Raw genomic sequence first — 14629 nt, forward strand, 5'->3', positions numbered from 1 at the left:
GTTCGCACGCTGAGACTGATTGATGGCCCAGGCACGAAATCTTCCGCAATTTGCGGAAGGGTGGTACTTCCGTCACGTTGAACGAGTCTCTTCAGGCATCGTTGTTCCCGTTCTTTTAGAGGATTCCTGATATTCACGGTACACTCGTGAAATGGTCGTACGGGAAAACCCCCACTTCCTCGTTACCTCGGAGATTCTGTGTCCTATCGCTCGTGAGCAGCTAAAACACCACGTTGAAACTCAGTTAAATCTTGATAGCATGCCGTTGGAGCAGCAATATCCGATGTAACAACTGCGCCAGACACTTGTCCTATATAGGCGTTGCCACCAGCAGCGCCGTATTCTGCTTGTTTACACATCTCTGTATTTGAATACGTAACTAACCTAAGGACATCACACACATCCATGCCCGAGGCATGATTCGAACCTGCGACCATAGCGATCGCGAGGTTTCAAACTGAAGTGCTAGAACCGCTCGGCCACACCGGCCGGCTTAAGTACTCAGGTATACTATTTATTGCCTACCAGAGTGGAGGTTTCTACGTAAAATGCTATTTTTTCCCGAAAAAGAAGATTTTTCTGGTATTAGCTGTTTGCAATATATGATGCACCACGATTTTCTACTGAACATTCATTTTACTCGGTGAAAATTGTCGCGACATATGTCTAGCTGCGCCGAAAATTTAGAACAAAAATGAAACAATTTCGTCAAATACTTTGCCACTGCTCCCAGTTAATTGATACTATTCTAAGACTGGATACGGTTTCTGACATTGACTTTAAGTGATCTAAATTCCCACCATTATACAAGTATTAGTAACCCTTAAGTGACTCAATATCTGATATCTCTTTGGCAGTACAAAAGCGATATCTGCTTTTGCTGATCTGAAATCGTTTACTGACACACTTTCGGCCGCTGTCCAACTCAAGTCAAATACGTTGGTTTCACACCGAATCCAAATTCGAAGTAGAACAAACTATTAGCGCTTTTCATTACCATCACAGCTATAATAATCCCAGTAGTTGGCTGCTTAAAAATCATCTTTGAAGTCACCCTGTAGTACTCTTGCTTGTTTTTGTTACTCTATATATCTGGGTAGTCCGCAGCTCTTGGTCTTGCGGCAGCGGTTTCGGTTCCCGAGCATGGGGTTCCGGGTTCGATTCCCGGCGGGGTAAGCGATTTTCACCTACCTCGAGATGACTGGGTTTTGTTGTGTCGTCTTCACCATTATTATTCATCCCCATTATGGTCGGCGGAAGGCAACGGCAAACCCCCTCCACTAGGACCTTGCCTAGTACGGCGGTGTGGGTCTCCCGCATAGTTCCCCTACGCTCCGTCAAGAAGCATGGGACTTCTTTTCCATATATCCGGGCGCAGTATCGGCCTTGTGGTTTCGGGTTTGCAGGGGGAGTTCCGCTGCGCTGGCATTTACAGCTCAATAATCTGTTAACATATGATAATAAAAACCGATGAGCATGTAAACAAGTTGCTGGAAGCAGTAAAAATTGCTATTGGCCTATGTCCCTGCATTATTCAGCTTATTGTATCATCACGTCGGAGATGTTGCTCAACCAGAGGAATGACAAGGGCAGTAAACGAAAACAACTCCGACGGAAAATTTTAATATTTTTTTTATGAAACGAAGTGACCTTAAATTTCATTCAGATATTTTGATTACTCTAATGACGTTTGAAGATGCAAGCTTGTTCACTCGAATGGCGTCTATTTTAAATGTGGTCATGTTATAAGGCGACTAATATTGTGAGTGTGGTGAGCGAGGTTGCTGTTCATGTGGTCTTTAGTCTGGAGACTGGTTTCAGAAATCTTCCTGTGTCTATCAGTCCTCCACAGTTTCTTCATCTCCGCACAGCTACTGCAACAAACATTTATTTGAACCTGCTACAGTGAAGCGTTGATCACCCTCTACAGCTTTTATTTACAGCTCTACTGTCCATATTACAAAACTGATGATTCACTCAAGACTCAGGATGCGTATTATCGACCGATCATTTTCTTTACTGAAGTTGCACCACAATTCTTAACACAATTCCATTCAGTACTCCCTCATTAATTAGTCGATCTATCCCATTAATCTTCAGCACTCTTCTGTAGCACAACATTTTTAAACCTACTGTTCTTTTCGTGCCTGAACTGTTTTTCGTATACATTTCATTTTCGTGCATGGTTCCACTCCAACGCTTAATATAGTCGATATTACCAAATTAAATTCGTTATTTTCAGAATGCAGTACTTGCTCTATCCATAATATATTAAGATACGTTAACTTTTTTTGGCAATCGTCACTTGTTTTGCTGCCTAACAAACAAAAAACGTCTATTACATTTAGTGTCTCATTTTCTAATCTAATTCCATTAACATTAGGTGATTTAATTCGACGACGTTCCATTATCATTTGGGAGTTTCTTATTTGCATTTCTGGAACTTGTATATACTTTGGAGGTCTCAAACGTTAAGCGATAATTTCGAATCGCTTAGTGTTTGCGCGCAGTCTTTGGTCAGAGTAGGTCTGTCGTTGGAAGATGTGTTTGTTTTGTCATCGCTGCTTGGCAGCGAGGAGCGCGAGAGGTATATCGTTAGAGTAGTAGTGAGGCAGGCGCCGAGCAGAAGACTCGTGGCAATGTCAACGTGAAGTTAAGTTCATCTGTGTTAAGTAACACGACTTGTGTATGGTTATTGTGAAACAGAGGAGAAAGATTCTATTATACATTTAGAAAAGAAGTGATATATAAGATTATTAGAAAAAGCACATGAAGAAGAATGAAGGTAATATTTTTAATTTAGTGGCACAGCATTCGCGCGTAGTTAGGATCCATTTTTGTATGAGCCATCCATATAAGGGAACTTCAGATTTTTCATTAAAGAGTGTGTAATTTTCGCTGTAAGGTATTTTTTGTGTTTATCAGTTATTTGTGTAACATTTGTCAGAGTAAGATGGTTGTTGGTTGTTTTTTGGGGAAGGAGACCAGACAGCGAGGTCATCGGTCTCATCAGATTAGGGAAGGACTGGGAAGGAAGTCGGCCGTGCCCTTTGAAAGGAACCATCCCGGCATTTGCCTGGAGCGATTTAGGGAAATCACCGAAAACCTAAATGAGGATGGTCGTACGCGGGATTGAACCGTCGTCCTCCCGAATGCGAGTCCAGTGTCTAACCACTGCGCCACCTCGCTCGGTGTCAGAGTAAGAGTTTGATATCAATGTTGCCCTTTGTAAATGGTAATGAGCGTTGTAACATGGATTTCATACAGTTAATAATATACCTGATAGTCTAAAAACAGTACCTGCCGATTTTATTTAATTGCAATCTTTCATTTATAAATTTCTACGTTACATTCGCAATTGCCGAGTGATAGGAACCTTCCACCATTCGATTCACGTGTATATTCATATTGTATACTGTACACTCAGCAGTATTTGGCTTTTAATGCGGCAACTACGTATTCCAGCCCCTAGACAACGAAACCAGCAAAAAATTTTAATATTTCATCACTGAGTCAGAGAGTACGCAGTTGGGGCCATCACACCATTTCATTTTAATATTTTTGAAAGCCCGCAGCACACAGGGACCACTTTGTTTAATTAAGGAGATTAATAGTAAAGTTCACTATTTCGTCAATTTTCAAATTTTTTATATATATTATGAAACAGGGCGAAATTCATGTTGTGTTCTAGCCCGCAGATGTATTTGCTTTCCCTCGCAGTTGGAAATGCACGAAGTCACTCATAGCAAAACAACAGCAAAGTTAACAATCAGGCTCGTAAGTCAGCTCGAGTTATAAATAAAACAAATAGATTTAGGACGGAAACGTTTACTTCAGTAAAGGAAACTTTCGCATTGTTTTAGGACTCGAAAAGAGGTATGCATTCCGTTGAACCGATCTTCCAAGTCAGTGCCCATTTTGAGCCAAATCACTCACTTAAGCTGTTGAACGGTATACTTTGATCAAGACGGCTAGACAACGAACTGGATAGCATGCATTAGAAGACTAATCCACGGCATACGCTCTCCACCACCTTCACTCCGATTGCTGTTACATAAACATGCAACTGGTGAATCTTCGGAATTTTCGTACAACGTGGACCACAACATTTCAAGTTCTAGTGTGGTTTGTAGTGTTTTATAACAGACTGAATGTCTGGCACTGAAAGTGAAACCGTTGTGAGCGGCCTTCACGCGTAGAGGTGGCTGGGAAATAAAGCTTATCCGCGCCATTCTTATTTCAATAAGGGACCCGTCCGACCCTCGCAGACTTTCGCTTTCGACAGATAGCGCCTTCCTCGGCTGCATTCGCGGCCGATATCAACACGAGGGGATCAGCCCTCGGGCTGTCAGCGGCGTTTTATCCCGTCGCGGGGGACGCGTCCCGGCGTTTCACACCCTCACTCTGCCCAATGTCAACCCTGTCGCACGGCACCCAGCGCGAAGTGACTGATCTGCAGGTAATGGGGGGGGGGGGGGGGCGCAAACACTGTGACGCTATAGTTCAGAACCAGCGTCAACCCGAGAATACGTTGGTGAATTGTCTTACTTTTATTCAGAAACAACAAAAATAAACGTATATTAGAACAAATAAGTCCTCGGTCATAAATATTAAGTTTCGACACTACTATGAGTGTCCTCTTCAGAATTAAACTAACTGTTCTAAAACATAATAGGTATATAAGACATTAATAGACCAAAGTGTGTACTGACTGGAAAGAGATGCGGTACTTACAAGTCACATTCTAAAAAAAAAAAAAAAAAAAAAAAGAAAACTAAGCCGGAAAGTCGACGTCATGAAAAGTTGTAAATAACATAAGATCGCGAGCCGCTAAGGGCTGCTCGTATCTGAGTGAACACGGGTTGCAACAAAACTGTGGTGCCCACGTTAGAAAGTGTGGGCAAATAAACACGGTGTTGCTACGAGCGCCATCTAGTTGCCGCATAAACAACTAGGCTACTGTACATCCAAAAATAGACACATGAAATTGTGATGCAGCTGATTCAGGCATAACGTAAGCACTAATAATAATAAGATGAAGTTACATATTTATCTGCGTTAAACATAGATAAATTTTGTAACGTAAAAAAACGTCAGTTATGACATACAAGAAAACAGAAAAGATGTAACAGGAAAACAACATTTCGGCAAACTGCATGAGGAAATCTGAAATAAAGATCAAGCAACGGCTTTATACAGTCGAAAAAAATTTATTTTTCGCAACTACAGCTGTTCGTTGAGAATGAGGCCATCATGACGAGATAGATGTTTGAAAATCTCCAATTCCTCTTAAACATCTAACCTGCGCCACTTCTTTCCGGTATGCATAATATTACTATGGCCAATGGCTTTAGGCACGTGTCCAATAATTAAGAGATGATCGGCAAAGGATGAATTTAGGGGACTGGTGCCGTTTTTTCTCGAAAGGTGTTCTTTATATCTGATGGTGAAAGCACGTCTAGTTTGCTCTATATAATAGGAGGAGTGGGTATCACAGATGATCTTATAAACGCCAGAACTTTCTGTAGGGGTGCGAATGGATTTCAAATTATCAATGAAGTTTCTCTTCAGATTGTTGTTACTAGAGAAGGCAATATTGCAGTTGTATCTGTTGCGAAGCATGCTCTGAATCTGATACGAAATGGGTCCTACGAAAGGAATAGAAAAACGTTTTTTGGGGGCAACTTCAGCACGTGAGTTGTTGAGCGTATTAGTTCTTGCAGTTTTCTTTTTGAGAATATCGTCCACTATGTTACACGTATATTCATTATTGGATGCTATCGTTATAAGTAAATTAATCTTCTCATTAAACTTTTCTGTTGAAAGTGGTGTAGAGGTGGACGGCAGAGTGGAAAAAGGCCATTTTTTGAGACTGTGGATGAAAAGAGGAAGCAGGCACTATTTGGTCAGTATATGTTTCTTTTCGAAAATCATTGAAAGTGATGTTATTGTCTTCTATTGTAAGCGTTAAGTCTAAATAATGTAATTGGCGGTTTTCGTTTCCGAGTTCAATAGTGAAAGAAATTTTTTCATGGAGGTCGTTAAAAAGTTTAAGTATATGATCAATGCTATCGGCGGGTCCGTTATAGATGACTAGAATATCATCAACGTATCTTGCGTAAGAAAGGATACCTAGTGAAGTGGCTGAGAAGCGGTTAAACAGCTTTTTTTCCAATGAATTGATAAAGATGTCGGCAAGGATGCCGGCTAAAGGGTTGCCCATAGCGAGCCCACCAGACTGCTGGTACAGTTGTCCGTTGAATTCAGAGTAGTTCTACTTGACAACGACATGAAAGAGATTCATTGCATGTTTCTATCCTGGATCTCTGATATTTTCTGGTAGATAGGATCTATCTCTAAGAGAGACTCACCCATGTCGCTGATACGCTTACAAGCACACTTCCATCACATACATATAAGTGAGACACTGAAACAGATAAAATATGCCCAAGTATTGTTTGTGCTGCTGTAACAACGAGTAATTCGGGGTTACTGTTCGCTTGTGAAGTTAGATATGGGGGTTGGCAGAGCAACTTTATTGTACTGAAATATATTCACCAAGCTGGTAAAGTCGATTTGTTTTGGCTTGAACAGTGGAATCAACCAACAAGTACATGATCCTCGACTGGAGTAAAGTTAATGAAAGCACTAAGAATGACACAAAATTCTTAAGGCTTTCCTGGCCACTTGTTGACAAACTGCCTATTAGATTCTTCGGCCCACGTTCATCTAATGATTTTACTAACGTTTCTCCAGCACGAGTGGCTGGCATTGTCAAAGCTTCACCCTCCATTGCCGGTGGTGGACTGGAGCCGACCTCGCGGCCGCAGACTATATGTACCTGGCGCGCCGACGTCCGAGGGCTTCTCCGCGGTCATTTCCGGTGCGGTTCTCCTCTTGCTACCTGCGGCAGTCGTTCGCTGCAGTACAGGAAGCCAGAATCCGTTTACCATAAGGCTTCTTCCTTGTAGAAACTGTTTGGGTGTTTCTGTATTTCTACAGCTTCTCTGAAGAAGCGCGTGTGATAGTGCTTCTCTACAGCCAGAACTTCCGTGTCGACGAATTTTATTACGTGGTCGGTCTCATTCAGTGCGTGCTCTGCCACGGCCGATTTCTCCACCTGCCCCAACCTGCAATGTCACTTATGCTCCTTGATCCTGGTGTTAATTGATCGTCCAGCCATTCCGACATAAACTTTTCCGCATGTGCATGGTATACGGTGTATTCCCGACATTGCAAGTGGTTCTCTTTTCTCCTTCGCCGATCTAAGACACTCTTTGATCTTCCTTGTCGGTTTGAAAATCGTCTTTACGCCGTGTTTGCGCAATATACGGCCGATTCTGTCCGTCACTCTGGGAATGTACTGCAGAAAGGCCGTACCCGACATTTCTTTTTCTGATTCCTTACTTCGCCGAGTGTTTGGCTCTGCTACACTTCTAATATAACTTGTGGAGTACCCATCGCTCCTCAGAACACTTTCCAGGTGTTGCATTTCACGTCTGAGGTGCTGCGGCTCACATATTCGTCCTGTTGGCGTTACGAGAGTATTAATCATGCGTCTTTTCTGGCTAGGGTGATGGTTTGATAGTTTGTGCAGGTATCGGTCCATGTGTGACGGTTTTCGATACAAGCTGTGCCCCAGGTTTTCCCCATCCTCTGTGATCTAGAAATGGCAGTGTTTTGTCCTTTTCTACTTCCACAGAAAATTTTATGTTGGCATGGAAGCAGTTGAAGTGTCTTAGGAAGACACCGAGCTGTTCTTGGCAACTTGCAAACCTAAGGTGTGGTACAGGTACGTCGAGGGTAGTTTCGTTGTGTGGAGCCACATATATATTATTTTATTTGCAGGTAACTGCCTTACACTGAACTTCGCGATGTTGGCTCCTCTTGAGACAGCAACGGAATGGGGCTGGAGAGCTGTCCTCCAGGGTATTTAAAGGCTCGGTCGATGAGCTACAGTGAACCTCCGAGGTACGCGACAGGGTCCTCGTAGGCAACCTAACAGGGGGATAGGAGGAACCGTCCATGCTGTTCTGGCCGCCTGGAGTAGTAGAGCTCAGCCCCTCAGCTGGCGAGAATTCTCAGAAGGCGGGAGAACCGTGTGGACGATTTGAAGTAACAGCGAGAACAGCAAGCCAGATTTCGCTATCTTGGACGTTTTCCATAATAGTTAAACGGTTGTAGCACTACAATCAGCATTGTTAATAATTTGTGCTGATTAATTCTGCATAATATCAAGTGTATATTTTTAACTGTGCGATGTCTTTGATCTACTGTAAAGAAGTGGAAAAGTAGTGTGACATGTTTAATCTTTGCAAGTTAAGTTCTTTGTATTATTTGGAGGGAAGTGGTATTTAATTATGTATATTTGTGTTGACTTCTTAATACGTTTTAATAATGAGATCTTTTTGAAGCATGTTTGCTGGCAACTATGTAGTAACTGGTTCATACATTGGGACTTTGTACTGTATAAAGAGAAACCCAAAGTAGTTCCCTCTGCAACGGAAGTGAGTTGGCGCGCGAGGGAAAGGTGGATCCGGCGCTCAGTCTGGGCAGCAAGTGAGAGAGCACAGTAGGTCAGTGGGTAGCAAGTAACTGACGAGTAAACAGCGCAGGTGCCGAGTGAGACTTAGAGTATTGGAATGGAATGGCTTCGGATTTAATAAGCGGATGTAAAATGATGCTATCGATTTGGGAAAAGCTCTAAAAATGATAATAACCACGCCAAGAAGAGGTAAATAGAGGTAATTATTGCCAATGGAAAGACCACCTAGCCGCCACACGCTCGCCACCACGACTGCGCAACCACTTGGTCACACATACGAAAGGTCAGAACTGTATCACTGCATGAACCAGTAATGTTGTGTTTGGCTCTGTGAAAATGTAATCCTAATGTCAAAAATGTGTTTGAACGATGTGTCCATCCTATGCACTTATCCAAGTAGGCTCCTCTCCTTTAAGTGATGAAATCCGAGAGTGTCCTTTGCATAACAAGCATTAACAGTTTTACAGCTCATTTTATTGGTGTGTTGCAAAGTTATGCCGGTACTCTTAATGTGCAGGGTAAAATTTACTTCTTTTTCATACATATAAATGTGCAAAATTCTATCAGGCCGCTTCCTCTTTCATTTCTTAGCCCCAATCCATATTTACCTTCCACGTTTCCTTCTCTCCCTTTTCCTACTACCGAGTTCCAGTCACCCATCACCATTACATTTTCGTCTCCCTTCACTATCTGAATAATTTATTTTATTTCATCATACATTTCTTCAATTTCTTCGTCATCTGCAGAGCTAGTTGGCATATAAACTTGTACTACTGTAGTAGGCGTGGGCTTCGTATCTATCTTGGCCACAATAATGCGTTCACTATGCTGTTTGTAGTAGCTTACCCGCATTCCTATTTTCCTATTCATTATTAAACCTACTCCTGCATTACCCCTATTTGATTTTGTATTTATAACCCTGTATTCGCCTGACCAAAAGTCTTGTTCCTCCTGCTACCGAACTTCAATAATTCCTACTATATGTAACTTCAACCTATCCATTTCCCTTTTTAAATTTTCTAACCTACCTGCTCCATTAACGGATCTGACATTCCACGCTCCGATCTGTAAAACGCCAGTTTTCTTTCTCCTGATAACGACGTCCTCCTGAGTTGTCCCCACCCGGAGATTCGAATGGGGGACTATTTTACCTCCGGAGTATTTTACCCAAGAGGACGCCATCATCATTTAACCATAAAGCTGCATGCCCTCGGGAAAAATTACGGCTGTAGCTTCCCCTTGCTTTCAGCCGTTCGCAGTACCAGCACAGCAAGGCCGTTTTGGTTAGTGTTAAAAGGCCAGATCAGTCAATCCCTACTGAAAAGGCTGCTGCCCCTGTTCAGGAACGACACGTTTGTCTGGCCTCTCAACAGACACCCCTCCGTTGTGGTTGCACCTACGGTACGGCTATCTTATCTGTATCGCTGAGGCACGCAAGCCTCCCCACCAATGGCAAGGTCCATGGTTCTTGGGGGGGTTCGATAGCAATTTCCGTTAAGCAAACTCGGTCGGTTTTCTAAACTCCTCTCAGAGGGTAACATTTACTGCAAGTTTAGGCCATATTTGGCAAATTTACTACCGCAGTAGTGTTGTACGTGGTCGCCTTGTGACAGAAATGGACCTTGTCGTCACTAGGTCAACTGCATGCCGGTATAACAAGCGAAGCAGTAGTGTTGTGCGGGGAATGCTAAAAGTATCCTGCCCCCTCTAATCTATAGTCCTCTATGTACATAATACCTCGTGGAGTTGCGAAATTTAATTTAGTGGTATTAATTCTCCGATCAAGTTTGATGAATTGTTAATTAATCATTCGACTGTTCAGAGTTAAGGAAGACTATTTGGAATTTTGTATGGAGTTCGCAACTGTGATGAGAATTAAAGGATTAATTTTATTTCTCTCTCTACTTTCCACGCGCTTAACGAAGTCACTGCGTTAACACTAGCACACTGTACCGTACAGGTTGTGAACGACACCGATGGTCACATCAGTTTGTAAAAGTGTAAAGTAAATCCCTACCTTTTAAAAGATATTGTGTTCTATGGCTATCTATTGCAGACTATAGGAGACAAAGCCAACCGTAATTCGCCAGAACTCTATTAAACGGTATTTGAGAATCTTCGACTGTGGTTGCACAGATAATATCCCAGGAGACAGTAATACAGGTAAGTGAATCGTATTTCTCACAATTTTCCACCACGACAAAACATTCCGTATAGATTCTATGTACTGTTCATCCGGCGGTACGAAGCGGAAAGCGGTTCATCTGCGCATTGTAGGGGTATTGGCTACAGTTCAGCATAACGTTTCGGTGAAGTTATAACATCGGCGAGATACGGTGTCGGAGACTAGGGCGGTATTAGCTGACCATGGAGTGACCTAATTACAGTACGCCAGCATGGGTGCAATATAGTACTGCATTTGTAAAAGCAGTGGGAACAAAAAGTGAACACGTGGCCATAACTGGCCAGATTACTTTAGTCGTTGCATGCACGTGTATTTCCACCCCATTTGCTTATTCCACTTTATTAGATCAGAGTCAGAACGGCGAAGCTTAGTATTCGGTAGATATTTCAAGCTGAAGATTCAGCGAATCGACTCTAGAGAACAGGTGTATACTATACTCCGCCCCAACAGGCTATGAAGGCCTAACGGTACCGACTGGCCGCCACGTCACCATCAGCCTACAGGCGACACAGGATGTGGATATGGAGGGGCGTTGTTCTGCACACCGCTCTCCCGCCATTTGTTAGTTTACGATACCGGAGCCGCTACTTCTCAGTCAAGTAGCTCCTCGTTTGGCCTCACAAGGGCTGAGTACACCCAGCTAGCCAACATTGCTTGGCAAGTGGGATGGTCACCCAACATGGTGCCGACCAGCCCGACAGTACTTAACTTCTGTGATCTGAGGGGAACCTGTGTTACCCAGAATTTCATCAAAATGAAATATTTGTTGATGCATGTAGATCAGTTAGGGAATTATTCCAGAATGAGATTTTCACTCTGCAGCGGAGTGTGCGCTGATATGAAACTTCCTGGCAGATTAAAACTGTGTGCCCGACCGAGACTCGAACTCGGGACCTTTGCCTTTCGCGGGCAAGTGCTCTACCAACTGAGCTGCCGAAGCACGACTCACGCCCGGTACTCACAGCTTTACTTCTGCCAGTACCTCGTCTCCTACATTCCAAACTTTACAGAAGCTCTCCTGCGAGCTTCTGTAAAGTTTGGAAGGTAGGAGACGAGGTACTGGCAGAAGTAAAGCTGTGAGTACCGGGCGTGAGTCGTGCTTCGGCAGCTCAGTTGGTAGAGCACTTGCCCGCGAAAGGCAAAGGTCCCGAGTTCGAGTCTCGGTCGGGCACACAGTTTTAATCTGCCAGGAAGTTTCATAGGGAATTATTAATAATTTTAGTTAAAGGGTACCACTGTGGCAAGGCCCTTGGCTATATGGAACGTCTACTAGACCAAACTCAATCATATTAAACCTGGAGGGGTGATGCACTTGAAAGACTGAGGCAATGTTTGAGATACGTATTGTGTCGACGTAAACTGCATGGAACACCAGTCACACAGGTATTCACTCTTGCTAACAGAGCTAGACACTATTCTCAACGTAAGTCGAGCGCAGAGATAAAAAGTGTTTTCTCTGCAATGTCATATTCAGCCTACGGGGTGAACATTCACAAAACCGACGAACTGCAGGGACGGATTACAGACTGAAAACGGACGAAAAGAGTGCCATGAAGATGTGTCCGGAAACGCACCGTTGACACGTTAGATGGCGCTTACGCATTACTGTTCCTTTTACGATTTGCAGTATGTTACTTGTGTGTTATAACAGGCTGTGTGATTGACACATCTCACTGTAAGCGGCAGAATGGTCCAGAACAAGCGAGATGGTGTCTGTACACACCAAACAGATGTACACGGTCGAGAGGAACCACGGCTATAACAAGAGAAGAACCTTCGCAGACACCAACCACAGCAACTACATTCCAAGCCCGCGCTGAGCGGTTCTGTGATCATGGATCCTTTCAGACAGACTAATGCGCAGGGAGGCGACGGACTGCGGGTACACCACATTTGGAGGACCGAGTTCTACAGAATATTGAGACGAATCCTAGTACAGGCTCCAGGCAAGTAGTCCCGCCAACATGGTGTAAAGCAAAGTACGACTATATACATCCTGCATGACACCCGCTAACATTCCGCTCTGAATATACGTTGTGACGTGGATGTGATGCAGCTCTGTACTGTGTTCCGGGATGATTTCTTGTTGCACTCAAACCGTCCGTTTCCTGACACCTTTTTTCATCCTACCACTCAGGAATCAGTCCCTGCAGTTTGTCGGTTTTGTTAATGTTCACCCTGTATCTAAGATAAATGTCACTAACGTAATGCTACTGGCGTATTAGTGCGCGTGTCAATGTGTTGTAAATACTTGTATAACTAAATGTCTAAAATGCTCAAATCAACAGCTAGTTCCAGGTTGCCTATCTAATGGTTTCCAGAGACAAGAAATATCTGATTTTTCGGTATTCCATGTAATTACTCAACGAATTAATACATTTAAAATTATTTTATACTGTTTTCAATAAGCAGTATGATCTTCCGTAAAAGTCTTTACACATTATACCCGGACCGGTGAAACATGTCATTTGACAGCTCGCGTGTGGTTGGCTACACTGCGATTGCGAGGTTGCAATAGCTGCCACCGCACACGCCCACAACTTCGAAGTTGTTGTTGTAGTGGTCTTCAGTCCTGAGACTGGTTTGATGCAGCCCTCCATGCTACTCTATCCTGTGCAAGCCTCTTCATCTCCCAGTACCTACTGCAACCTACATCCTTCTGAATCTGCTTAGTGTATTCATCTCTTGGTCTCCCTCTACGATTTTTACCCTCCACGCTGCCCTCCAATACTAAATTGGTGATCCCTTGATGCCTCAGAACATGTCCTACCAACCGATCCCTTCTTCTGGTCAAGTTGTGCCACAAACTTCTCTTCTCCCCAATCCTATTCAGTACTTCCTCATTAGTTATGTGGTCTACCCATCTAATCTTCAGCATTCTTCTGTAGCACCACATTTCGAAAGCTTCTATTCTCTTCTTGTCCAAACTATTTGTCGTCCATGTTTCTCTTCCATACATGGCTACACTCCATACAAATACTTTCAGAAATGACTTCCTGACACTTAAATCTATACTCGATGTTAACAAATTTCTCTTCTTCAGAAACGCTTTCCTTGCCATTGCCAGTCTACATTTTATATCCTCTCTACTTCGACCTTCATCAGTTATTTTGCTCCCCAAATAGCAAAACTCCTTTACTACTTTAAGTGTCTCATTTCCTAATCTAATTCCCTCAGCATCACCCGACTTAATTCGACTACATTCCATTATCCTCGTTTTGCTTTTGTTGATGTTCATCTTATATCCTCCTTTCAAGACACTGTCCATTCCATTCAACTGCTCTTCCAAGTCCTTTGCTGTCTCTGACAGAATCACAATGTCATCGGCGAACCTCAAAGTTTTTATTTCTTCTCCATGGATTTTAATACCTACTCCGAATTTTTCTTTAACTCCGAAGTACGTTTTGTAAAAATAAGCTACAGACAACGTTTATACGTATGTGCAACAAATTACGTTTTTTTAACAATGGACAGAACGACGACGGAGACCAAGCGTTTGATAGTATATTAAACCGGGAAATAAAAACACCTGAAGATAATGAAAGTGTCTATGAAAAGTCGTCCAAATTGTTACAGTAATAGCTGCATGTAAATCGTCGTATAATAATGCAAATCTAAGCACATCAAATAATACGCTATCCACTCTCATAGCAAGAAATAAAGCAAACCATACATAGCCTACCCGATTGCAGAGAGAAAAAGAATTAATTCTGTATACATTTACACCAATTTACGATGTCAATGACGCAATCCCATCCAGTTCTCCTTCACTGTCATCGGAATCGGCACCAAAACCGTTGTCTTCGTCATCATCATCATCACTAAGAGAAATCATTAACTGTTCATTTTCATTTATAATGCCATCTATAGTCTGTGCTTCTCTTATCATATTTAGCTAC

Source organism: Schistocerca serialis, chromosome 5 (assembly GCF_023864345.2).
Source record: "Schistocerca serialis cubense isolate TAMUIC-IGC-003099 chromosome 5, iqSchSeri2.2, whole genome shotgun sequence".
Classification (NCBI taxonomy): Eukaryota; Metazoa; Arthropoda; class Insecta; order Orthoptera; family Acrididae; genus Schistocerca; species Schistocerca serialis.